We start from the raw sequence: 27753 nt of genomic DNA on the forward strand, positions 1-27753 counted from the left end.
TTAGAATTATCTTGGATCATTGTATAGCTGAGAAGAGCTAAGTATTCATAATTGATCATTGCACAATGTTGTTTCTGCGTACAATGTTACCCTGGTTCTGTTCTCCTTATTTTGTATCAGTTCTTGTAAGTCTTTCTAGATTTTTCTGAAATCTGCCTGCTCATAATTTCTTATAGCACAATAGTATCTTTTTCCTTAATTTTCAATACTATTATATTTATTTAAATTACATATGCAGATAGTTTTCCACATTCATTTTTTATAAGATTTTGAGTCCCAAATTTTTCTTCCTCCTTTTCTCCCTTCCCACCTCCCAAAGATGACAAGCAATCTGATATAGGTTATACATGTGCAATCATGTCAAACATATTTCCACATTGGTCATGCTGTGAAAGAAGAAATAGAACAAAAGGGAAAAACCATGAAAAAAAAGTGAAAACAATATGCTTTGATCTGCATTAGGGCACCACGTTTCTTTCTCTGGATGTGGATCCAATAGCATCTTGAAAGAGCTCTTGACAAACCCCAGGATCGCTCTATGGAAGAGAGGTTCTGAGTGAAGGGGCCCGACTGAACCAGCGGATGGACCAGGCCTAGAGTTAGCAATGACTGCAGAAAGAGCTTCCTATTTTTTGGAAGGTACCATTCTTCCTTGCTCTTCATCGGCCCCTCTCTTGATGGATATGCTGGCAAGCTGGGTTGATATCCGAGCTTTGCCCTTGTGACATTTGGCCTCTTCTCCTTTGCTTCTGTCTGATTTTCCCTCATTCTTTGACTCCAGTTCCCCTGGGATTTCTTTAGCTTGACTTGTTCAGTCACTTTTCAGTCATATTTAACTCTTTATGAGATTTTTCTTAGCAAAGATACTAGATTGGTTTGCCATTTCTTTCTCCAACCCATTTTTACAGATGAGAAAAACTGAAGTAAACAAGGTTAAGTGACTTGCCCAGGGTCACACAGCTGGTAAATGTCTGAGACCAGATTTGAATTTAGAAAGAGGAGTCTTCCTGACTCCAGGCCCAGCAATCTATCCACTGAGCCACCTAACTGCCCCCAAGGGCTCCTAATCACCTACATTTAGACATCTTGAATCTCTACACACTGGTTGTTATGGGGACCCAGGCTCTTTCCCTAAGCAGAGCAACGTCTGGGGTGGAAAGGATCAATCTCAACTGGGTTTCCAGTCCCTTTCCATTAATCGCTGAAATGCTTTCTTCTCTTGCTCATTTTGTCCAGCCTGTTCCAATTTCTTTCCATCTCCTTCACATGGCTGGGAAGAATCAATATCTGTCGCTTCCCATAGGGTTATGGCATGTACAAAGTAATCACTGTGTTGGGGAGACCTGGTACAGACTTCCGTGGCTTGAGTTGAAGACCAAGCCTTCCAGATTGCTTGCATTTCCTGCTCCTGGCTGCCAGTTTGCTTTGGGAAGTGGAGTTTCTGAGGGGCAGCACCAAGGGTTTCCTTTCCTCAATGTTATTCCATGTTTTGTAAACCTTGTACAGTGTTTTCTATATTCTCTCTAGTTTTAGTGCCTATCTGGAATATCAGGAACAGAATTCCTTTTTCTGAGGTTTTGGATTAGAGAAATGTGTGGAAAACAGATTTCATCATCATGTTCATCACATGATCCTTAAAAAAGGTGAGGAAGTAGCAACGTTGTTGTTGTTTTTTTTTTTTAGGTGAGGCAATTGGGGTTAAGTAACTTGCCCAGAGTCACACAGCTAGTAAGTGTTATGTGTCTGAGGCCGGATTTGAACTCAGGTCCTCCTGATTCCAAGGCCGGTACTCTATCTATGTGCCACCTAGCTGCCCCAGGGAGTAGCAGTGGAAGCTACTCTTCCAGATCAGATTTTGACCAATAATCTTAAGGACCTGGTCACTGAAATAAAAATAGTGGGAAGTAGGGAGTGGCCATTTGGTCTGAAGATCGATGGTAGAAGAGAGGAATGCCATTAAAAGTCTGACATGAACCTAAGGTTCTGACAGGGAAGATTCCAAAGAGTCTGAAATGGGAGACGATGGCCTAACATGGAACTGGGGACAACAGTCTCCATTGGGTAGAAAGTTCTTGGCCATGAAATTCAGAAGACAAAAGAGAAATCATCCCAATGAGCAAGATAATGGGGTTTTCTCTAAAGAGAATGGCTTTGATCTAAAAGGGACAGTTTGTTCAGCAACTTCTACTTTGAGAAGCCTTGTACAGGAGATGGACGTGAGAAGATTTCAAGTGTAATGTGTTCTTGTAATTTGTCAGGAACACTAAAGGTCACCTTGAGCTGAGGCTCACCCTTAATGCTGAAGATAACAAAGAATGATTTTGTGTGGTGAATGGGGTGAGAAGCAGACTGAAGGACCTTTGCTTGGAGTGGCTGGGATCATCACAATGACCTGCAGGGAGCAAGGAAACCTGGCTACTCCGATCTTACTTCCTTTCTCTTTCTTCTTTCTGCCACACAGAATGGTCTTTGTGACTGGAATTTGAAAAGCAACTCAGATGAGAAATAATGCAAGTGTCTCCTACTGGCCTTGTGTACCGAGAGCACACACTTTAAAAGGTTTGCAGAGCTGCGAGCGAGTGGTGAGGATGTGAATCGAAGGCTAATGTAAGGGACGTTGTGTGGCCATGAGAACTATTCCAAATCGGAACTGCCAACCTTGGAGGGCAATCAGCTTCCTCTTCCCAGAGGCCTTCCAGGCTTGCCTGGTTGAGTACATGGTCATGGGCTTGCTTTTTTCACTCCATGCTGGGATAGATGGCCACAGAGGTCCTTTTCACTGACATTTAGGGATTCTGCGCATTGCCGTCTGGGGGAGAGAGTATGGACCACCTCTCGGTGAGGTCAAGTCACCAAGCCAAAGAAAGCCCCAGCTCAAGGGCCGCAGAAAGAAGGACCCAAGAGGAACCTGCGGATCACAATAGGTATGCATGATATGAATAGCATTCAGGTTACGGCATGGAATGGGAGCCCCTCGAGGTTAGGCGCTGTCATTTACCTTTGTGTCCTCCACGCCTGACACACAGTAGGTTCTTAGTGCCGACTGACTGAGTTGACTGAGAATGAACTGGAGGTCGTCTCCGAGGGCCGGCACCAGGACTAAATAGGCCTAGCTAAGGCTTTTTTTTTTTTTTTTTTTTTTTTTACAGAAAGTGAAATTTGAGCTGAGACTTCAGGAAAACCAGGAGGCAAAAGGGAAGAGGGGAATGATTCCACACGTGGAGGGGCAGCCAGTGAAAGGGGACAGACTTAGGAGATAGAGTCATGTGTATAAAGAACACTAAATGGGGTGGGGGGAATGGAGGTGGACAGGAATTTATTAAGAACCTACTGTGTGCCAAGCACAGGATCAGTGGTTTACAAATACTAACTCATTTGATCTCCATGACAACCCTATGAGGTGGGTGCTATTATCCCTATTTTACAGCATTGGAAAATGAGGCAGACAGAGGTGAAATGAGTTGTCTAGGGTCACGCAGCTAGTAAGGATCTGAGGCCAAACCTGTCTCCAGGTTCAGTACTCTGTGCCACTAGCTTCCTGAAAGGCCAGTATCCCCAGAGGAAATATGACATGGGCAGGAGTGAGAGGTTGGAAGACTGGAAAGGGAGTAAGGGGCTGGGTTTTAAAGGGCTTGGATGCCGAACTGAGTATTTTGTATTTGCTCTGGGAGGCAGTAGGGAGCCACTGGAGGTTATTGGGTAAGGAGGAGACATGGTCAGATCTGGCTTTTAGGAAAATCATTTTAGTGGCTAAATGGAGTGGAGAGACTTGAGGCATCCACTCCCCTCGCCCCCTCCAGGAGCCTATTGGAATATTCCAGGTGTGAGGTGATGTGAAGTTTGATCATGTCACCCTACTACTCACTAAACTCCAACGGCTCCCTGTCACCTCCAGGATCCAGGACAAACTCATCTGCCATTCAAAGCCATTTCTGTCGGACGCCTTCCTGCCATGCACGTCTTCTTGCGCTTGCCTCACCAACAGTAACCCTTCATCCAGTGACACGGCCCTCCTGCCTGTTCCCCAAGCGAGATCCTCCATCTTTTGGCTCTGGGCTTTGTCTCTGACTGTCCCTCACATAGAGAATGCTCTCCCTCCACGCTCTGACTACTGACCTTCCCAGCTTCCTTGAGGGGGCAGCCAGGTGGCATAGTGGATAGAGTGCTGGGCCTGAATTCAGGGAGATTCATCATCATCAGTTCAAATCAGGCCTCACACACTTACTGCCTTTGTGACCCTGGGCAAGTCCCTTGACCCTGCTTGCCTCAGTTCCTCATCTGTAAAATGAGTTGGAGAAGAAAACGGAAAACTTCTCCAGTACCTTTCCCAAGAAAACCCCAAATTGGGCCATGAACAGACAGACATGACTGAAATGACTGAACTACAAAACTCCAATTCCTACAGGAAGCCTTCCCCAACTTCTGTTCATTCCGGTGCCTTCCCTCTGTAGAATGTCTCTAATCTATCATGTACAAACTGCGCACATGCACGTGTCTACATATATGTAGATATGTCTGTGGATATACACACATACATTGTTTGCGTGTTGTCTCCACGTTAGACTGTGAGCTCCTGAAGGGCTGGGAGGGTTTTTTGGCTTTCTTTGTATTCCAAGTGCTTAGCTCAGTACCTGGCACACAGTATGTGCTTAATAAATGTTTATTGACTGAGATAACATGCAAACAACTACATAAAAACAGAATACATACAAGATAATTGGAGATAACTGAGAGAGGGAAGCGATTAGTATTAATGAGGACCCCTGGGAAAGATGAAAAAGGAAACACTCAGGAAACTCACCTGATGAAGTTCCTTACAGGTGAGGAGCAAGAACTTCTCTGAATCTGCCACGCGCAGACATCCTTTGGTGTGGTCCAACCAGGATCCAAAGTTCACTGGAAGGGAATTGGGAAGGACAGATAGGACCCAATCATTTCTTTTTCACACATTCATAAAGTGCTTACTCAGCCTCAGATGCTGGCCAGAATGGGAGTCCTGGACAGTGAAGTAAGTTCTGCCCTCACATAACTTAGTCTGGGGTAGGAGGGCATGATTCCCTGACACAGAGAAATTTCACCCAAGAGAAGGCTAGCTGGGAGAAGGGCCATGAGGAAGTCACAGGGCAATCTTGGGCCAGGTGCTAGCCTCAACCTGAGGGATCTTAGCAAGAATGGTGGAACTGGAAGGAGATGTCTGGTTGGGTTCCCTGGAGGAGGTGGCATTAGGGGCAGCTAGGTGATGCAGTGGATAGAGCACCAGCCCTGAAGTCAGGAGGACCTGAGTTCAAATCCAGCCTCAGACCAAACACTTGACACTTACTAGCTGTGTGACCCTGGGCAAGTCACTTAACCCCAATTGCCTAAAAAAAAAAAAAGAAAAGAAAAGGAGGTGGAATTAAAACTTTATCATGGAGGAGGTAGGAGAACTTGAATGACCTGTATTTCAATCCAGGCCCTGAGCTGGTCTCTTGAGACTTTGTTCCTCAGAAAGTACACTGGTGTTCTATTCAGAAGACCTAGGCTCAAATGTAGGGGGTCAGCCCTGGAAATTTCTTGGTCAGGTAAGCTTGGAAATGTTACTTCCCCCAGTATGGGCCCCCCATCCCTCTTCTCTAACATGGGGGTCACAGCCCTTTCATGGTCTTTATCCCTGGACTGCTAAGAGAAATGTGCCTTCCAGAAAATGGAAGGGCACTTTCAAAACAGGTGCTTTCATTACGATGCCGGGGAGTATGAGGAAGAAAAAGAGAAAGGGGAGTAGCATCTGATTCCACCATTCTCCCCTCACTCACCATTTCCTTACAGTAAGTCGTCAAAAAATTGCTCAAAATTTGGCCACGACAGGTAAAATGGTAGCTGACTGTGGTAATGGTAAAAAAAAAAAAGATACAAGGATATCCCTTGGATTCCTGGCAACATATATCAAATGAAGCAAAAATGGAACAGGGAGACATCAGCACATCCATTTTTCTTTCTCATGAAGCTTCTCTGGTAGGGAGCTCTTGGATCTGCTGTCCTACCCACTCCTTACATCCTCACGCTCAGCTCCGTGGCTGGCATTTAGTAGATGCTTAATAAATGTTTATTGATTGATTGGCTAGTGAGAAGAAAAGGGGATAATTATCAAAATAAGCAGATGAAGATGCTTTGGAACCCACTGAATAACACACTTCTTATAAATGCACAGATGATGGAAGAGGACACAGAGATTTACACTAAAGCACAGGATGAGCCCAGGTAGCATGTTCAAGAAAAATGGAGAGGACAGGACTAGTCATGGGGAACCCAAACACGCTAAGACCTGCAGTCTCCCAAAAGAACTGGTTCAGAGATGGCTCAATGAGTCAGGTGTCCCATACAGATACAGGCATCAGCATCTTCTCAGATACTCCAGATATCAAGGGTACCCTGCAGGAGCGAGTGGACACAACGTGTGAGATCTTTGACCTGCTTCTTTTGCCCCTTCAATCTGAGTCCTTATGCTCAGAGAAGGAGTAGAAAGCTTGCTTAAAGAACAAGTATTCTGAAAAGAATCTGGGAGGTCAGAGTGGGCCACAAGCTCACTGAGTCAGCAGTGGAATGTGGAAATGAAAAACACTCAATGGATCCTGGGTTGCATACAGGGAGACAGAACTTCTAGGAAGAAGGAGGTGATGAGCCTTTTGTCTTCTGCCCTGCTCAGACCTAATCTGAAGGGTCATGTCTAGGTCTAGGCACCACGGTTTGAGAAAGAGTTTAATAAACTGGAGAGTATCCAGAGGAGGGACACCAGGATGGTGACAGATGAGTCTGTGATGTATGAAGATCATTTGAAGAAACTAGACATATTTTGGCTGAAAGAAAGAAGAGTGGGGTGAGAGGGTGTGTGTGGGGGGGAGGAATGATAGATGTGTTCAGGTATTTCAAGAGGTTTAATGTGAAGAAAGGAAAGAAATGAGCACTTATTTAGCAGCTATTCTGCACCAGGCACTGTGCTAAACATTTTTAAAATATTTATCTCCCTGTTCTGGGAACCAAGATGGCAGAGTAAGCAGTAAATTGCTGTAGCTCTCCCATATTCATCTCCAAACAACCATGAAATGGTGCCCCAGAACAGATCCTGGAACAGCAGAGTCTGGAACAGATAGGGTGGAGCACTTATTTTAGCCCAGGAAACTTGAAGGATTGGCAAGACAGGTCACTTGGGTAAAAGGGGAGCACAACCCAGGACAGGAAGCATCCCAGCAAGCCAACATTAAGCCCCACCTCAGCAAACCAGTGGAAGATCCTGAGGCCCAATGTAGTGGAGTAGGCAAACACCAACACCAAGACCATGTACCTTAGCATAGCCAGGGGAATTGGCAGATCCCAGCTCTGAGAACCACCATGTCCTCCAGTGGCCAGACCTCCATGTGCTTCAGTGCAGCCCAGAGCAAACAGATATCTTCCAGGGGCCAAACCTCAATGTGCATTACTGTAGTCCCTAGGAAACTCAGAAAAAACCCCATCTGGCCTCAGCACGTGCCAGACACTACCACTAGGACCCCAGCTCAGGACCAGGTAAACTGCCAGACCTCTTCAGCTTCCAGCTGCCAGCACCTGAGGCCCCAGCATACAAAGCCAGTGACCGGGCCCCCAGCCCCCAGAACAAGAAGCTTGGGAAGGTGCCCCCTGTGCTCCCATAGGAGAGCTCAACTTTAAGATCTAGGAAATAGGTGAAAAAAATGAACAAGAAGCAAAAACTAATATTGACCATAGAAAGTTACCATGGTGACAAGGAAGATCAAAATAAAAACTCAGGATACCATGGTCTGAAACTTCAAAGAGGAATATGAATTGGTCTCAAGCCCAAAAAGCCTTCATGAAATAGCTTAAGAAGGATTTTAAAAGTCAAATAAGAAAGGTAGAAGAAAAATTGGGAAAAGAAATGAGAGGTATGCAAGAGAAAGTCAACAGCTTGGAAAAGGAAGGACAAAAACTGACTGAAGAAAACAATTCCTTAAAAAATTTGACTGGATTCATAGCAGCTCTTTTTGTGGTGGCAAAGAATTGGAAATTGAGGGGATGCCCATCAATTGGGGAATGGCTGAACAACTTGTGGTATATGAATGTAATGGAATACTGTTGTGCTATAAGAAATGATGAACAAGCTGACTTCAGAAAAACCTGGAAAGACTTGTATGGTCTGATGCTGATTGAAGTGAGCAGAACCAAGAGAATGTTGTACACGGTAACAGCCACGTTGTGCGATGACTAATATTGATAAGCTTAACCCTTCTCGGCAATACAAGGATCTAAAACATCTCCAAAGGTCTCATGATGGAAAATGCTATCCACATCCAAAGAAAGAACTAGGGAAGTTGAATTGTTATTTTTTTTCTCTTCTGTTGAGTTTTGTTTCCTCTTTCTGGTGGTTCCTCCTATTGGCTCTAATTTTTACTTACAACATCACTAATGTGAAAATATGTTTAATAGGAATGTATATGTATAGTCTATATCAGATTGTGCACTGTCTTGGGGAGGGTGGTGGGGAGGAAGGGGGAGAAAAATGTTAAACTCAAAAGCATATGGAAGTGATTGTTGATAAATCAAAATAAATTAATAAAAAATTTAAAAAAATAAAAAAATTTAACAAAAAAAAATTTGGTTGGCCAGGGTAGCTAGGTGGCACAGTGGATAAAGCAATGGCCTTGAAGTCAGGAGGACCTGAGTTCAAATCCGGCCTCAGACCAAACACTTGACACTTACTAGCTGTGTGACTCTGGGCAAGTCACTTAATCCCAATTGCCTAAAAAAATTTTTTTTTTGATTGGCCAGATGGAAAAAGTACACTGAAGGAAACAACTTCTTAAAAAGTAGAATTGGCCAAATGGAAAAAGAAGTACAAAAGCTCACTGAAGAAAATAATTCCTTAAAAATTAGAATTGGGCAAGTGGAAAGTAATGACTCTATGAAACATCAAGAATTGGTCAAACAAAATTTAGAGAATGAAAAAATAGAAGAAAATGTAAACAACTGACCTGGAAAATCCATCCAGGAGAGATAATTTAAGAATTATTGGACTACCTGAAAACCATGATCAAACAATAGTCTGGACCACATTTTCCAAGAAATTATCAAGGAAAACTGCCCCGATGTCCTGAAACCAGAGGGTAAAATAGTCATTGAAAGAATCCATTGATCACCTCCTGAAAGAGATCTTAAAATGAAACCTCCAAGGAATATTGTGGCCAAATTCCAGAATTCTCAGGTCAAGGAGAAAATACTGCAAGTGATCAGAAAGAAACAATTCAAATTTCATGGAGCTACAGTCAGGATTACACAGGGCTTAGCAGCTTCTACATCAAAGGATCAGAAGGCTCAGAATATGACATTCTGCAAGGCAAAGAAGCTTGGATGACAACCAAGAATCAGTTACAGGGCAAAATTGAGCATAATCTTTCAGGGGAAAAGATGGACATTCAATGAAATAGGGGACTTGCAATAATTCCTGATGAAATACTTCTTAATCAAAATACATCAATCTTCAAGTACAAGATGCAAGAAAAGTATAAAAAAGGTAAACATGTTATTCAATAATGTTAAATGGTTTACATCCCTACACGTTAAGACGATACTTGTCACTCTTGAGAACTAAATTTTTATTGGGGAAGTTAGAAGGGGTATACATAGACAAAAGGTGTGGGTATAAGTTGACTTTGATGTGATGATAAAAAATTAATTAATTAAGGGGTAAAAAAAGGATAGTGTTGGAGAAGAGGGAAAAGAGGTGACAGAAGAGGGTAAATTATATCACATGAAGAAATGCAAAGACCTATTACAGTAGAGGAAAAGAAGGGAGGGAGACGAGCATTGTTTGAACCTTATTCTCATCAGATTTGCCCCAAAGAGGGAATAACATACACAATCAGTTATAGAAATCTATCTTACCCTATAGGGAAGTAGGAGGAGAAAGGGGGAAGAACAGGGAGGGGAGTGAATAGAAGGGAGGGTAGAAGTAGCAAGGGACAGGGGAAAGAAAAGGGAGTGGGCTGATAGGAGGCAGGGCAGATTAAGGGAAGTAGTGATCAGAAGCAAAACACTGGTGAGGAGAGAAAGGGTGAAAGGAGAGAGAAAAGTATAAACAGGGTGGGCGGGGAACAGGTTGGAGAGACAGACACAGTTAGTAATCATAACTGAATGTGAATTGGATGAACTCTCACATAAAATGGAAATGGATAGTAGAGTGGATGAAAAAACATAATCCTACAATATACTGCTTACAAGAAATACATTTGAAGCAGAGAAATACACAAAGAGTAAAGGTAAAAAGCTGGGGCAGAATAAATTATGCTTCAGCTGAAGTAAAGCAAACCAAAAAAAAAAAAAAAAGCAGAAGTAGCAATCCTGATCTCAGACAAAGCAAAAGTAAAAAATAGATCTAATTAGAAGGGATAAGGAAGGAAACTACATCTTGCTAAAAGGTACCATAGACAACAAAGAAATATCAATACTAAACATATATGCACCAAGTGGTATAGCATCCAAATTCTTAGAGGAGAAGTTAAGTGAGTTACAGGAAGAAATAGACAGCAAAACTATACTATTGGAGTCCTTAATCTCCCCCTCCCAAAACTATATAAATCTAACCACAAAATAAACAAGAAAGAAGTTAAGGAGGTAAATAGAATTTTAGAAAAGTTAAACATGATAGACCTCTGGAGAAAACTGAATGCAGGTAGAAAGAAATATACCTTTTTCTCAGTGGTATATGACACCTACATAAAAATTGAACATGTATTAGGGGATGAAACCTCACAATCCAATACAGAAAGGCAGAAATATTAAATGCATCTTTTTCAGATCATGCTGAAGTACAAATTACATGTAATAAAGGGCCATGGAAAGCTAGACAAAAATTAATTGGAAATTAAATAATCTAAAGAATGAGTGGGTCAAGCAACAAATTGTAGAAATGATCAGTAATTTCATCAAAGAGAATGACAATATTGAGACAATATACCAAAATTATGGGATGCACCCAAAGCAGTTCTTAGAAGAAATTTTATATCTCTAAATGCTTACATGAATAAAATAGAGAAAGAGCAGATCAATGAATTTGGCATGCAACTAAAAAAACTAGACAAAGAACAAATTTAAAATCCCCAATTAAATACCAAATTAGAAATTCTGAAAATCAAAGAAGAGATTGATAAAATTGAAAGTAAGAAAACTATTTGATTAATAAATAAAACTAAGGTTTTATGAAAAAAACAACAAAATAATAAACCTTTGGTTATTTTGATTTTTTAAAAAAGAAAGAAGAAAATCAAACTACCAGTATCAAAAATGAAAAGGGTGTATTCATCACCAATGAAGATGAAATTAAAACAATAATTAGGAGTTATTTTGCCCAAATGTATGCCAATAAATCTGACAATCTAAGTGAAATGGATGAATATGTGTGTGTGTGTGTGTGTGTGTGTGTGTGTACCAGATGAACAGAAGAGGAAATAAAATAAATAACCGTATTTCAGAAAAAGAAATTGAACAAGCCATCAATGAACTCCTAAGAAAAAATCTGCAGGGCCAGATGGATTTACAAGTGAATTCTAGCAAACATTTAAAGAACAATTAATTCCAATAGTATATAAACTATTTAGGAAAATAGGTGAAGAAGGAGTCCTACCAAATTCTATTTATGATACAAATATGGTGCCGATACCTACACCAAGAAGAACCAAAACAGAGAAAGAGAATTATAGATCAATTTCCCTAATGAATATTGATGCAAAAATTTCAAATAAAATATTGGCAAAGAGATTACAGCAACTTATCATGAGGATAATACACTATTGACCAGGTGAGATTGATACCATGAATGCAGGGGTGGTTCATTTAGGAAAACTATCAGCATACCTGACCATATCAATAATAAAATTAATAGAAGTCATATGATTATCTCATTAGATGCAGAAAAGGCTTTTGGCAAAATACAGTGCCCATTCCTATTAAAAAATACTAGAGGCTCGGAATAAATGGAGTTTTCCTTAAAATGATAAGTAGCATCTATCTAAAACCATCAGCAAGCATTGTACATAATAGGGATAAGCAAAAAACATTCCTAGTAAGATCAGGGGTGAAACAACGATGTCCATTATCACCATTGTTATTCAATATTGTGCTAGAAATGTTAACTTTAGTAATAAGAGAAGAAAAAGAAATTGAAGGAATTAGAATAGACAATAAGAGAACAAAAGTATCACTCTTTGCAGGTGACATGATGGTATAAATAGAGAATCAACTAAAAAATTACTTGACATGATTAACAACTTTAGCAAAGTTGCAGTATATAAAATAAACCCACATAAATTATCAACATTTCTAGGTATTACTAACGAAGCTCAACACCAAGAGATAGAAAGAGAAATTCCATTTAAAGTTACTATAGACATTATAAAATATTTGGGAGTCTACATGCCAAAACAAATCCAGAAATTCTATGAACACAATTACAAAACACCTTTTCACACAAATAAAGTTATATCTAAATAACAAGAAAAACATCAGTTGTCCATGGGTAGGCTGAGCTAATATAATAAAAATGGCAATTCTACCTAAATTAATTTACTTATTCAGTGACATACCAATCAAACTACCAAAAATTATTTTATAAAGCTGGAAAAAAAACAATAACAAAATTCATCTGGAAGAACAAAAGTTCCAGAATATCAAGGGAACTAATGAAAAGAAATGCTAGGGAAGGTGGCCTAGCTGAACCTGATCTTGAATTGTATTATAAAGCTGAAATCATCAAAACTGCTTGACACTGGCTAAGAAATAGAGTGGTGGATCAGTGGAATAGGTTAGGTATGCAAGACATAATAGTCAATGACTATGGTAATCTACTATTTGATAAATCCAAAAACTACAGCTTCTGGGATAAGAACTCACTATTTAACAAAAACTGCTGGGAAAACTGGAAAAGAGTATGGCAGAAACTAGGCATAGACCAACATCTTACACCATATACCAAGATAAAGTCAAAATGGGTACATGATTTAGATATAAAGACTGATACTATAAGCAAACTAGGAGAGCAAGGAATAATCTATCTATCAGATCCATGGAGAAGGGAAGAATTTATGACCAAACAAGAGATAGAGGACATTATTAGATACAAAATGGTTGATTTTGATTACATTAAATTGAAATTTTTTTTGCACAAACAAAGCCAACACAACTAAGATTAGAAGGGAAGCAGAAAGCTGGCAAACAATTTTTACAGCCACTGTCTCTGATAAAGGCCTCATTTCAAAAATATGTAGAGAACTGAGGCAAATTGATAAGAATACAAGTCATTCCCCAATTGATGAGCGGTCAAAGGATATGAACAGGCAGTTCTCAGATGAAGAAATTAAAGCCATCTATAGTCATATGAAAAAATGCTCTAAATCACTATTGATTAGAGCGCGTTGTACATAGTAACAGCCATGTTGTATGATGACTAACTTTGATAGATTTAGCCTCTCTCAGCAACGTGAGGATCTAAGACATCCCCAAAGGCCTCGTGATGGAAAATGCTATCCACATCCAAAGAAAGAAATATGGAGTTTGAATGCAGATCAAAGCATACTATTTGCTATTTTTTTCTGCTGTTTTGTTTTGTTTCCTCTTTCTTGTGGTTCCTCCTATTGGTTCTAATTCTTCCTTACAACATGACTAATGTGAAAATATGTTCAATAGGAAGGTATACGGATAGCCTATGTCAGATTGTGCACCGTCTTGGGGAAGGAGGTGGGAAGGAAGGGAGGGGGAGAGGAATTTGGAACTCAGAAGCTTATGGAAGTGATTGTTGATAAATCAAAACAAATTTTTTTTTTAGGCAATTGGGGTTAAGTGACTTACCCAGGGTCACACAGCTAGTAAGTGTCAAGTGTTTGGTCTGAGGCTGGATTTGAAGTCCTCCTGACTTCAGGACCAGTGCTGTATCCATTACACCACCAAGCTGCCCCTAGAACAAATTTTAAAAAAATAAAATATATGGAGAACTGAGTCAAATTTATAAGAATGCAAGTCATTCCCCAACTGATAAAAGATCAAAGGATATGAACAGGTAGTTGTCAGATGAAGAAATTAAAGCTATGTATACTCATATTTAAAAAGCTCTAAATCACTATTGATTAGAGAAAGGTGAATTAAAACGACTCTGAAGCACCACCTCACACCTGTCAGATTGGCTAATATGACAAAAAGGGAAAATGGTAAATGTTGGAGAACATGTGGGAAAATTGGAACACTAATGCATTGTTGATGGAGTTGTGAACTGATCCAACCATTCTGGAGAGCAATTTGGAACTATGCCCAAAGGACTATAAAACTGTGCATACCCTTTGATCTGGCAAAATTACTAGGTCTGTACCCCAAAGAGATTATGAAAAAGGGAAAAGGACTCACATGTACAAAAATATTTATAACAGCTCTTTTTGAGGTGGCCAAGAATTGGAAATTGAGGGTATGCCCATCAATTGGAGGTGGGAAAGGAGGAAAATACTATTAAGTGGGGGAGGGAGAGAATACAAAAGAAAAGAAAATATTTACGTCATTTAATCCTCACAGCATCCCTGGGAATTAGGTGCAATTGTTATCTCAGTTTGATAGTTGAGGAAATGAGGCAGACAGAGTAAATAAATACCCCAGGGTCACCCAGTTAAAAATTGTCTGGGGTCAGATTTAAATTCAGTTGTTCCTGACTCGGGGCTCTGTGGCCTAGAAAGGCCTCAGGTCCTCCCAACCTGAGGCCCACATGCGACTGGCATTCCTGAGTCTCTGTTCTCCTTTTTGCATTTTTTCTTTCTTATTTTAGTTGAAAGCATACTGGAAACAGTGATGACCTTAGGAGTTCCAGAAGACTGAGTCAACATTTGCCTGAAGTCTGGGAGCTGGGCTCCCATCTGTGCAGAATTTTCTGGAAGCCAGACGGTGAGGAGGGAGGTTCTGAGCAACCCGCCTTACCCAGAGCAGTGGAAGGAGTCCAGAAGGAGATTCCTCTGTTTGGTCCAGGTGGACAAAGCCAAGAGTCGAGGGGATGTTGCAGAGAAGAAAATCTAGGCTGGATATCAGTAAAACCTTCCTGACAACTTGCTTGGTCCCTAAGCAGGATGGCTGCCTAGACAGGGGTACGCTCCTGTCCTTGGAGGTCTTCAGGCAGCCTCAAGGCTCCCTTGTTGGCTTGGGTAGAGTTGGCATGCCTTTCCTGTAGAAGTTCGATTCATGGGCTGGTAAGGCCTTTTCTAACTCTCACATTTGCTGGTTCTGGTTTTGCTCCTTTGGGGAGTATCTAGGGGCTGTCCAGTGTTATCACTGCTGGGAAAAGCTATATGAGATAAACTCAAGACTGTCCCGTGTCACCCAAGAGCTTTGTTCCTAGTTGTTTTCTGAGTAAACTCTACATCAGCATCTAATGAGTCAGAGAATGATTTTAGGGGCAACTTCCTGGGGGCAGGGAGGGATCCTGTCTGAGAAAGGCCAGAGAGTCCTCTGGGAGGACTCAGAGGGCTGAGTCCTGGGCTGGGCTGAGTCCTGGGCTAGGCTGAGAGGAGGCATTGGTCCACAGCGCAGCAGGTGGCCTTGACAAGGCTTGAGTTCCCCATTACTGGAGGAGATAAAGATCTGGCCAAAGCACTGACTTTGGGGGCTCTGGTTTGTTCTCAGGAATTCCCGTTCATGTAGGGACTGTCTTGAGTGACCCCCAAGTTGCTTCTAACTTAGAGAGTCTGTGATCCTCCATGCCCTCCATACTCCCAGCACCCCCCGAGGAGAGAAGGGAGGTGAAGAGTTGGGACAAAGAGGCACAGGAAAACAAGGGGGATAAAGGGGTGTGTGGGGATGGAAGGAGAAATGATGGGGCAGCCCTGTGCCCTGGACGCAGGGCCCTGGCTTGGAACCCTTTCTGAGGCTCTCACAGTGCCTTCAGCTCCCTGGGGCGGTCTCCTCACTTCTCAGTTGGAGGTCATCCTTACAGTGTGCATTGCACAGGCTGGTTAGGAGAGCAGAAGGAACTTGGTGATCTTTAAACAGACAGAAAAATGAGATTGTCCTGAGATTGAGAATTGCTGTATTTGGAAAACTCCTGTTTCTCCTATAGCTCATGTCTCTGGCTCTCTCTTGTTCCTAATCCTGGTCTATTACCTGCCTAACTAACGCCATCCCTGGGACACACCCATCGTTGTTCTGAAGCTCAGTGCTGCCCTTTCTTCTAATGCTTTCCCTGTGGTACAGCTCATTGTTCACCTGGCAGAGCACCACAAATTTAGCCTGGCCCCACAGGAGCATCCTGAACACTTCTTCCTTTAAAGACCATGGTGTCTGGATTGCAGGTCTGGTCCATCTGGCTTTGGGAGCCTTATGGCTCTGGCTAGTTCCTTCGCTTCTGGGGCCCCAGGTATTCGTTTAAACCTGGGATTCTTATTTAAAAATTTGTTTCGTTTTTAATTTCTGGAATAAAACAAGCATTTCCATGACATAATACAGTAAAAAAGATGATTGTACATGAAATTGCAAATCTACTATGCACAACTTGCTATTCCTTTCAAATATACAACACAATTATCACATAAATATCTTTTTTTTTCTTCCCTTTCCCACCCTAGAGATGGTTACCATTAGATACAAATAGGTATATATGTAGGTATATAGGTGTGTGTATATTATATATATATACAAGTATGTATAGAATAATTTTACATATATGTGTTCACATATATCCATATATTTATAATATTCATATATGTGTATATAATTTTACATATATGTTTACATATACATATATAACATATATATAAACATACATATATAAAATTATTCTATACGTACTTCTATTCATCGGTTCTTTCTCTGGATGCAGATAGTCTTTCTTATATGTCCTTTATAGTTAATTCAGGTATTTATAATAGGCACAAGGACTTATTCACTCAAAGCCATGCTTAGAACTGTGTTGCTATTGCTGCGTACAACTCTCTCTTGGTTCTGCTCACTTTGCTCTTCATTATTCCACGCAAGCCTTTCCCTGTTTTTCTGAGATCATTGAGCTCATCAGTTCTTAGAGCACAGTGGCATTCCATCACAATCATATACTCCAACTGTCCAGCCATTCCCCACTTGATGGGGATCCCTGCAATTTCCAGTTCTTTGCCACTGCAAAGGGAGCTGCTATAAATATTTTAGGGTCTATACCCAAAGAGCTTTATCTGGGGTCCATGGACTTCCCGGGGGTTTTGTGGAGAGGATCAGAGGATCCGTGAATTTGAAGGGGAAAGAGAATTACATCTTTGTTTTCACTAAGCTCTTACTGAAATTTAGCACTTTCAATTATTTCAAAATCTTGTGGGATAAGAGGTTTAAGGGCTTCAGTAAACTGTCCACCAGAGGGAGCCATGACACACCAAAACTTCAGGATCTTCTCTCTTCCATGAGTCTGAGGCCTAGGATGTTGAGGAAAAGCAGAAAGCTTGGCTCTTCTAGATTCCCTCCCCCTCTCTTGGTTCCCAGCCCTTCTCCTGACCTGACCTGGGGTGTAATGACATCTTTGTCCCAAGACTGAAACTCATCCCGCATTCTTTCAATTGCCTCCACATCATGGATTCTGGGAATGAGAGGGATCCTCTTCACCAACATGGATTTATTGGGATTCTCCAGGCAGACGGGCCTCTCCTGGCTCAGTGAGTGCTCTCTCCCGCATCCCTCTCACTGACTCTCGTGCTCCTGCTTCCTTGGAGCTGTCTGAGGTCCAGTAAGCCACAGACCTGTTCAGTGTCCAGAGTTTGGAGGAAAATCATTAGGAAAGTCTGGAAGCTGGGATGTCTGGGATAAGGATCATCAAGGCCAAGGAAGCTCGCTCCTTGAGCTCTTCCAGCAAGAACACACAGGACAAGAACACTCAGTCTTACTTGAATGAGACCAAATATTTAAGGCAGCTTCCATGGCAAACATGTATCTTCAAGACTGCTGAAGGACTGTCATGGAAAACAAAGATTAGGCCTGGTCATTTTGGCTCCCAGAGACAGAGTGGGAGGGGACTGACTATAAAATCTTATTGGCCACAGATTCTTCCCTTATCCACAGATCTGACAGATCAAGTATTCCTTGCTCCCTTAATTTGATTATGACATTACCATTTATGTCTAAAACATGTGCCCATTTTCACTGTAATTTCATATACTATGTGACATGTTGTTCTATACCCAGTTTCTGCCAAACTGCTTTCTAGTTTTCCCAGCAGTTTTTTGTCAAATAGTGAATTCTTGTCCCAAAATCTTGGATCATTGGGTTTATCAAACACTGAAATTACTGTGGTCAGTATTACAAATGAAAAAAAAATCCCCAGAGACAGTTTCTGGGTAATTAATAATCTATTGATTAATTAGACTAATAATCAATAAATTGATGGTTAGAGGCTTTTCCAGGTAACCAAAGACAAGCTATGGAAAGCCTGAGAGCTACAAATAATCCTTGAAAGGGAATTCCATTGACAACTGAAAATCAACCCTGATTGGTGGACATTTAACGAGGAGATGGGCTGAAAGTCCTCAGCTCCTCCTGCTGAGAATGTGGTTTGATCACGAGACTCAGCCTCCTCCAGCAGTCTGAACAGGGGGCTCCATCTCCATCAAAACCACTTTGGTTGGTTTTCTTCTTCATGATGTGGGTCACCCTAAGCTCCAATGGAGGGGCCCAAGGACAGGGGCTCCTAATCCAGGGGTAAGAACTCTTACCTTGCCCAAACTGAATTCTGTCTATGCTATAAACAAAAGTTAGGTCTCCTAATTGTGTGGGGTCCTGCCCGAGATTGAAGAGCATCTTCTTTGAGGGTTAGAGGTGATCTCTGCAATCAGTCATATCCTTCAGAGGCTGACTTTTTTAAGGAGCTGGGCCTTAATGAGAAAATTGAGGAGAAAAGCCTGGGTCTCAATCTAATAATTTGTTATCAACATAACAGTAAAATAGCAATTTCTCTCATCAGTTACTTCTGTGTCTTGTGGACCTAATCTAGCCCACTGATCCACCACTCCACTTCTTGGCCAATACTAGATTGCTTCCAGATTACTGCTTTGTAATACAGTTTAAATTCTGATACTGCTGTGGCTGGCCAGTGCCTGCATACACCACTCAGAGAAAGTCAATGCCCGTCCAAAGGGTTTGTGCCTCTCATCAGGAGCTGCCCTGGCTACAGCTCTGGGCAGGCCTCTGTTGTTTTTCACTTAGCAGCAAAAGCAGTAAGTTCATAGCCAGTAACAATTAGTACCCAAAGGTTTCACCGGGTGATTTTTGTTCCTCATTAGCACATTATGAATTCAACATCCATCACCAGGCATGGAGGAAATAGTCACGTCCTGGTGACTTTCACATAAAGTGAATCAATGCATGAGAGTTTACCCACAACCCAGAAGGGCACAGGTTACAGTCAGCCTGGAGAGCTTAATGTGCTGCTTAATATCAACGCCTGGAGCCCACTGAACCAAAGTGGAATCACAGACCTAACTCAGACATCCTCCAGGGGGAGAAATTGAACCAGAAAGTTTCTATAGATTCCACAATCAATAGTCAGACAACGCACCATATAAAACATTTCACTCCCTATAGACAAACGTTGAAGCCTCTGTGTGTGTGTGTGTTTGTGTGCCTAGTCTTGGGTAGAGCTGACCAGTTCTCATCATCCATGCTCACATTCCTGCAGCTGTTTCTGTCCCAGAGCTGAGAGGGCTTTATGCTCTCACCAAGATAGAACATTCATTCTCACCATTCTTTTCTGACGCTGAGACTTCCCCAAGGTCTCTTGTACCTTTCTCCAATCACTGAGTTACCTTTTTTTGGCAAACCAGAATGTATCCATTTGAATACTCAAGATTATTTTTAACTATGGGACACTCTATCTTCTAAAACAAATCTATAATAAGTAATACCTCAACATTATAAAATCACAGCATTCAGATTAAAAGAAGAGCTTACCACCTCCTCTTATAAAAGTAATAATAATAATATCTAGGATATATATACACGTACAATACATATATGTATATGTGTGAGTGTGTACACATATACGTACATTTGCAAGGTGTTACACAATTATCTTCTCATTTTATCTTCACAAGAACCTGAGAGTAGGTGCTTTTATGACCACCACCTTACAAATAAGGAAACTGAGGCAGACTGAGGTTAAATGAACTGTGGTTGCACAGTTAGTAAGTACCTTCTGAAGCAGTCATTTAATCCAGGTCTTCCTGCTTCCAGGACCAGCCCTCTAGCCAACGATTGTACAAAGTTCTCATGCTCTGGGAGTCATCCCATAAATCAAAGCACTTCTATATACATTGATTTCTTCAAATCAGGATGCAAGAAACAACTGTAGACTTAACATTACCAAAAAAGGAGACAGATCATGGACTTGAAAAATAAAATCTGAAGTGCCTATGAAATGACAGCAGTCCAGTTGAGGTCATGTCCAAATCAGAGGGCCACCCAAGGAACAAGCGCTTCCCTTGGCCTATATCCCTGCTGCCATTTTGGACTGGTCACCTTCGGGGCCCAGTAGAGGGCAGCGTCCCTTGTGCTCTCCTGGCTCCAAAGGTTTGACACCAACAGTTAGCACTCAGAGCACAGATTAACTAGGCTGTGAGTCAGCATGTTCCTTAATTAAGTTGTCCAACCTAAGGGAAATCTAACATTTTAAATGGCTTAATTTGAAAGCCTGTTATATGATTCCAGCTACCTATCCAAACCTGAGCTAATATCCGTATCTAGGCAGCCAGCTGGTGCAGTAGATAGAGCAGTGGGCCAGAAGTCAGCAAGACCTAAATGCAAATCTGACCTCAGACACTTACTAGCTGTGTGACCTTGAGCAAATCATTTTGCTGCTATCTGCCTCAGTTTCCCCAGTTGTAAAATAGGAACAAAAGAACCGACTAATTCATAGGGTTGTTGTGAGGATCCAATCAGATAACATTTGTAAAGCACCTGGCACACAGTAGGTATTAGATAAATGCTAGCTTTCATTATTGATCTGGAAATCAATTTTGGAAATCATGACAAATCCCCAGACTAACTCTGGCTTTGTGAAAGAGAAACAAGAGTTTCTCCAAGTGGAGTCCGCAGCCTGTCAGGCTTGGCCATGCCCACAGGCCCCTTCTCTCTCAGGGATCCAGGAACTCCCTTCATCTTTCTGCAACGCTTCCCTAAATCCTGGCTTGTCTTTTGTCCCATGCTGGGGACTGTGGTGGCCGGCAAAGGTGAGGCCTGGACGCTGCCCAGCTTGGATGACAAATCACCACTGTTACTTTCCTCCTTTTGGGGACTCAAAATGGAGGCCCATGTTTACATTTCTGATACTTTGGGGAGCACCTTTATATCCTTTTCTTTGCCTTTTAATTGGGTTTCACGTCTACACTGTAACAGTATAAAGTATCTCTAATTTCATTTAATTCTCTTTCTCCTTCTCCGTCTCTGTCTGTCTGTCTGTCTGTCTCTCTCTCCCTTCTTCCCTGCCTTCTCTCTGTCTCTATATCTCTCACAGTCTTAACCTCTCTGTCTCTGTGCATCTGTCTGTCTCTGTTTCTGTTTCTGACTCTATTTCTAGCTCTCTGTCTCTGTTACTCTTTTTTCTCTATCTCTGTCTCTGTGTCTCTCTGTCTCTATTTCTCTCTGCCTATCTCTGTCTGTCTATCTCCCTCCTGATTCTGTTTACCTTAGACAGCCTTGCAAACTCCAGAATTGGCCTTCTCTTTACATACCTGTTCAGTTTCCAGGTGTCTTTCTTGGGGTGAGAGCAGGCCTCTGTCCTCCTGAAGGCTGAGGGGAGTTACTGTCCCATTTTCAGGCTTCCGGATCCTGCTGATGTTTCTCAACTGGGTCTGGGAGCCAATAGGCTTTTGATACAAAGATGACAGTGTGAAGGGGAAAGGTCCAGTCACTGCCACTTGCTCATTGCTTCTGTTCCCTGACCTCCCTGCCCTGGAGCAGTGCCCAAAACTGGCTCCTGGGCAAAGGTCCTACCCAGCAGAAGCCACCTGGGCCTGAGCCCAAAGCTGGCATGCAAGTGCCTTGGGCTCTGTCTCACGCTTAGCATTCCTGGTGCATTGCCTGATGCTGCTCGAAGACAGGGGCTGTAGCAGGGCCAGGAGTGTCTCCAGTCTGCCTGCTCAGTGTGCGCTGACTTCTCCCTTTCTCCCCCCTTCTAAGACACTCTGGGCTGGGGGACATTCCATCAGTCCCCAGGCTCAGAAATTGATAGAACTAGCCAAGGCAGCTGGTTGTGGCGGAGGTGGTTGTCCTTTCTTCTTGGAGAGAGCCAAATGCCATCACTATGTTGGGGTCAAGGCACGGTGTGTGCCACTGTGGCTGATCAGACCAGTGAGAGCTCAGAGGGCTCTACCACAGGTGGGCACGAATAGTCCACGTGAACACTGGGGGTGGCTCCTCTAAATCTGCACATCTCACGTTTCTTTTGAGCTGCTGCAATTCCGCTTCACCCATAGAGTACAGCGCCTTCTTTGATGAGGGCACGCCACGCTGGGCAGTCCTGTGCCGTTGCCTACCATTTTTCACAAGAGATTCCAAAGATCTTCAGAGAGACCTTGAGAATGTCCTCGTACTGCTTCCTCTGACCACCATGTGAGCACTTGCCCTGGGTGAGTTCCCCATAAAATAATGTTTTTGGCAAGTGTACATTTGACATTTGAACAATGTGGCTGGCCCATTGGAGTTGCCCTCTCTGCAGTAGAGTTTGAACGCTTGGCAGTTCAGCTCAAGAGAGGACCTCAGCATCTGTTATCTCATGCCAGGTGATCTTCTGAATCCTCCTAAGACAATTCAAACGGAAGCGATTCCGGGTCCTGGCATGGCGCTGGTAGGCTCTGCAGGTTTCGCAGGCATGCAGCAGTGAGGTCAGCACAACGGCTCTGTAGACCTAGTCTAATACCTCTCCTCTCCCACACTTTCCTCCAGAGCCTCCCACACACTCAGCTAGCTCTGGCAATGCGTGGGTCACCTTCCTCATCAATGTGCGCATCCCTGGAGAGTACACTACAAAGACAAGTGAACTGATCCCCAGCATCCAAAGCTTCTCCATTGGCTGTAACTGATCGTTCCACGTTTGCATGGTGTGGTGGTGGCTGATGGAGCACCTGTGTTCTCCTGGTGTTCATCGTTAGGCCAAAATTAGCAAAGCACAGAGAGTTGATCCATACTATCTCTCGCCACCACCAGCCCCCATATCCAAACTGCTGCTGACGCCGTTGATTTCACCTTTGCAACACCTCTGGAATATGCCCCATTCTGTCCTTGGACATTGTCCTCACCCTCGTACAAGCCCTCATTACCTCACACCTGGGTTACTGCCACAGCCCTCTGGGAAGGCAGCCCACTTCAAGTCTCTCCCCACTCCCATCTATCCTCCATTCAGCCACTAAAGTGATTTTTCCTAAAAGGCAGGCCCGAACATTTCAGCACCTCCTACTCAATCGTCTCCAGTGGCTTCCTATTGCCTCCAGGATCAGATACAAAACGTTGTTTGGCATTCAAAGCCCCTCATAACCCAGCCTCATCCCCTCTTTCCAGGCTTCTCCCTCCTCCCTCCCTCCCTTACTCTTCAATCCAGTGACACTGGCCTCTGGCTGTGCCATGAACAAGAGACTCCAACTCTTGGTTCTGGGCTTTTTTTCTGGCCATCCCTTGAGCCTGGAATGCTCTCCCTCTCCTCTCTACCTACTGAGCTCCCTGGCTTCCTTCAAGCTCCCACTGAAATCCCACTTTCTACAAGAAGCCTTTCCCAATCCCTCTTTAATTCCAACACCTCCCTTTTGGTGGTTATTTCCTAATTACCCTGTCTAAAGTTTGCTTTGTGTCCATTTGTTTGTGTGTTTTCTCCCCCATTAGACTGTAGGCTCCTTGAGGGCAGGCTCTGTCTTTTGACCTTTTTTCTATCCCCAGTAGTTAGTACCGTGTCTGACACAAGAAAGCACTTAATGGATGGTTATTGATTGAGGAGCAGATTTAGAGTTTGAGGTGGCCCTGTTGCTCGGGTTAGGATCGTGACTAGGGATCAGGAGTGAGTCGGAGTTAGCACTGGTCAGGGGGAAGTGCCAACAGTAGACTGGCAGCGGGGATACAAAGCCAACACAAAATACTCTGTGCCCTCCAGGACCTTTGATTCTCCTAGGCAGACACTACATCTCAGATAAGATGGGACAAAAGTGATTGAATCTCCATGAACCTTCATCTGATAGTCCCTTTAAAAATCAAGTCATTTTCACTTAGAGATGACTCACTCTCTGACTGGCGCCTCACCCCACCAGCTGCCTAGCTGCCTCAGGATGATGACGCTCTTAGACCTGCTCTCCTCACGGCTGAGTGCCTGGCCAGGATCCCCATTTCTGGAGAGGTGTCATCCATGCTGCTCACTTCACTGCCAATTCAGCTCCATCTCTAGCCTTCCATCTTCCTGTTAGCTGCCTTACCCTACATGAGTACTGCCTCCACTCCAAACCGTACAAAAAGTCAACCCAAGGACAAGGAAAGCCCCTCACCCCCAGCAAAGGGACACATGTGGCCTGAACCCCTAGAGCAGAGAACTCCTGAGAAACCAGCGAGGTCATCAGAAATCCCCAGAGGGGGGACCTTGGAAGCTTTGGGGAGTGGTGACAACCAGCAGGTCTGCCACTGCAAGGAGATGCCCGGGCCTGGGGCTCCAGGGTCCCTAACATGCTGTCCTGAGATACCAGAGGGAACAATAAAGATCTAGCATTCTGAACCTCAAAGATCCAGAGGGTCTGAACCCCAGGAAGTAGAGGCCAACACAAGAGCCGGGGACCCAGGCTGAGACAGACAAAGGCCAGACACCCAGGCTCAGAGCTCGGTGAGGATGGAGCTGGCCCCAGCAAAAGGCCCTACGTTAGGCACTAGTACCTAGGTAGATGGATTGATCGATCAATAGATAGATAGGTGACATGTAGACAGAAGAGCAGGTAGATAAATGTGTAGGGAGACAGAACATGCATTAAGCACTCCCTATGTGCCAGGTACTGGGAACACAAATGCAAGAAAACGATGATTCCCTACTCTAATGCAGGCTCTCATCACCTCACACCTGGCTTATTGCAGTGGGTGTGGGGGGTGGAGTCTGCCTGCCTCAGGTCTCTCCCCTCCAGTCCATCCTTCATTCAGCCATCAAAGGGATTTTCCTAAAGCTTAGGTCCAACCCCCCACCCCCACCCCCAGTAACCTCCAGTGGCTCCCTATTGCATCCAGGATCAGATAACAATGCTCTGTTTGGCATTCAAAGCCCTTCCTAACCTGCCCCCTCCTACCTTTCCAGTCTCTTTATTACCTCAGTCCCCAGTACATAGTCTTCCATCCACTGATACTGCCTTCCTGGCTGTTCCTCAAATGAGACCTTCCATCTCTTGGCATTTTCTCTGGCTGCCCCCATGCCTGGAAGACTCTCCCTCCTCTTCTCCAACTACTGACATCCTTGACCTCCAAGTCCCAACTCCAACCTTCTGAGTCCTACCAAATTCCTTCTACGACAAAATATGGTTTTGATAACTAAACCAGGGAGAGCAAACTCAGAGAAGGAAAACAATAAGCCAATTTCTCTAATGAATATTGATGCAAACATTTTAAAGAAATGCTAGGAAGGAAACTACAGTAATATGTCCCAATGATCATGCACTGTGACCACATGAAGTTCATACCAGGAATGCAGGGCTGGTTCAATGTTAGGAAAACTATCAGCATCACTGATCATATCAATAACAAAAAACACAAATCATATGATTATCTCAAGAGATGCAGGGAAAGCTTTTGAGAAAATACAACACCCATTCCTGTTTAAAACACTGGAAAACAGGAATAAATGGAGCCCTTCTTAAAATGACAAGTAGTCCTTATCTGAAACCAGGAGTAACCATTATCTGTAATGGAATAAACTAGAAACCTTCCCAATAAGATTAGAAGTGAAACAAAGATTTCCATTATTGTCCCTGTTATTCAATATTTCATTAGACATGCTAGCTCACAGGACTTCCAGTGTCAAGATGGCAGAGTGAGGCAGGAACTTGCCTGAGCCCTCCCAAATTCTCCTCCAAACAACCTTATAATAATGCCTTAGAACTATTTTTGGAGATATGAAGCAGCTTACCAGTGTAGAACAGCTGGAACGGTCGGCAGGAAAAGTCTGCCTCACTAGAATGGGAGGGGAGTACAGTGGGTGAACAATCCAGTGGCAGGTCACACCCCGGGGGTCTACAGCGAGACACTGAGCAAGGCCTCACCCATAGTTCAGGCCACCAGGAAGGTCCCATACCCAGTGCTAGCCGGCAGTAAGACCTTGCCCCTGGAGCAGGCCAGCAGTGAAGCACCACCACGGAGCAAACAAGAACTCAGGCCCCAACACTTGAGTAACCCAGCAGAGAGACCCTATCCCTGGGACAGGGCAGCAGAGAGACCCCACCCCAAGGCACACCAACAGGGAGCCATAACACCTAATATAAGCCAACAGAGAGACCATGCAAGCTAACAGCTAGGCACTGAATCCCAGCAAAAGAAGCTTGGGTCAGCGCCCTCTTCACTCCAGGAGCAGAACCCAAGTTTTACACAAAGTACAAAGTCATAAAAGTCAGAAAAAATGAGCAAAAAGCCAAAGAAATAACATGACCATGGAAAGTAACTACGGTGACAGAGAGGATTGAGACAAACTTAGAAGACAACAATGTAAAAACAGCTACAAATGAAGCCATAATGAAAAATGTGATTTGATCTCAAGCCCAAAATAGGATTCATGGAAGAGCTCAAAAAGGAATTTGAAAAGCAAATAAGAGAAGTAGAAGAAATATTGGTAAAAGAATGAAAGTAATGCAAGAGAATCATGAAAAAAGAGTCAATATCTTGATAAAGAAAGCACCAAAAATGGAAAAAGATATACAAAGATTTACAGAAGAAAATAACTCCTTAAAAATAAAATTGGCTGGAAGGAAAAGGAGGTACAAAAATTCCCTGAAGAAAATAATTCCTTAAAAATTAGAAATGCGCAAGTGGAAACTAATGACTCCATTAGACATCAAGTAGTGATAAAACAAAATCAAAAGAATAAAAGAACAGAAGAAAATGAGAAATATCTCTTCAGAAAAACAGCTGACTTGGAAGATAGATCAAGGAAAGATAATTTAAGAATTTTAGACTTCCTGGAAGCCATTTTGAAAGAAAGCATAGATGTCCCATTTTATAAAATTATAAAGGAGAATTTCCCTGATAACTTAGAACCAGAGGGTAAAATAAAAATTGATAGAATCCACTGATCACCACCTGAAAGAGATCCCAAAATGAAAATTTCCAAGAATAGTATAGTTAAATTTCTGAGCTCCCGGGTCAAAGAGAAAATACTAAAAGCAGCCAGAAAAACACACACACATTCAAATACTATGGAGCCACAGTCAAGATTACAAAAGATTTAGATCCTTCCTCGTGAAAGGAGTGGACAGCCTGGAATTTGATATTCTGGAAGGCAAAGGAGCTAGGATTACAACCAAGAATAGCCACCCAGACAAACTGAGTATAATCTTTCAGGAGGTGGGGAGGGAGGGGATTGATACTTAATGAAATAGAGGACTTTGAAAAAATTCCTGATGAAAAGATCAGAGATGAATAGAAAATTTGACTTTTAAATACAGACTCAAGAAAATAATGAAAAGGTAAAGAGAAATCATAATAAACTCAATGAGGTTAAACTGTTTACATGCTTACATA

General features: G+C 42.8%; 1 long non-coding RNA gene across 1 annotated transcript; it reads right to left on the reverse strand.

The window, feature by feature from the left end:
- Positions 1 to 1805: 1805 nt before the first annotated feature.
- Positions 1806 to 13901, reverse strand: LOC114040937. The gene is made up of 3 exons (XR_003568859.1): positions 13867 to 13901; positions 4802 to 4896; positions 1806 to 2908 (listed from the first exon to the last, which is right to left on the reverse strand). It is a non-coding gene; the product is annotated as an uncharacterized LOC114040937 (long non-coding RNA).
- Between the last annotated feature and the right edge of the window lie 13852 nt (positions 13902 to 27753).

This window comes from Vombatus ursinus, unplaced genomic scaffold, assembly GCF_900497805.2.
Source record: "Vombatus ursinus unplaced genomic scaffold, bare-nosed wombat genome assembly UNPS02014159.1, whole genome shotgun sequence".
Taxonomy (NCBI): Eukaryota; Metazoa; Chordata; class Mammalia; order Diprotodontia; family Vombatidae; genus Vombatus; species Vombatus ursinus.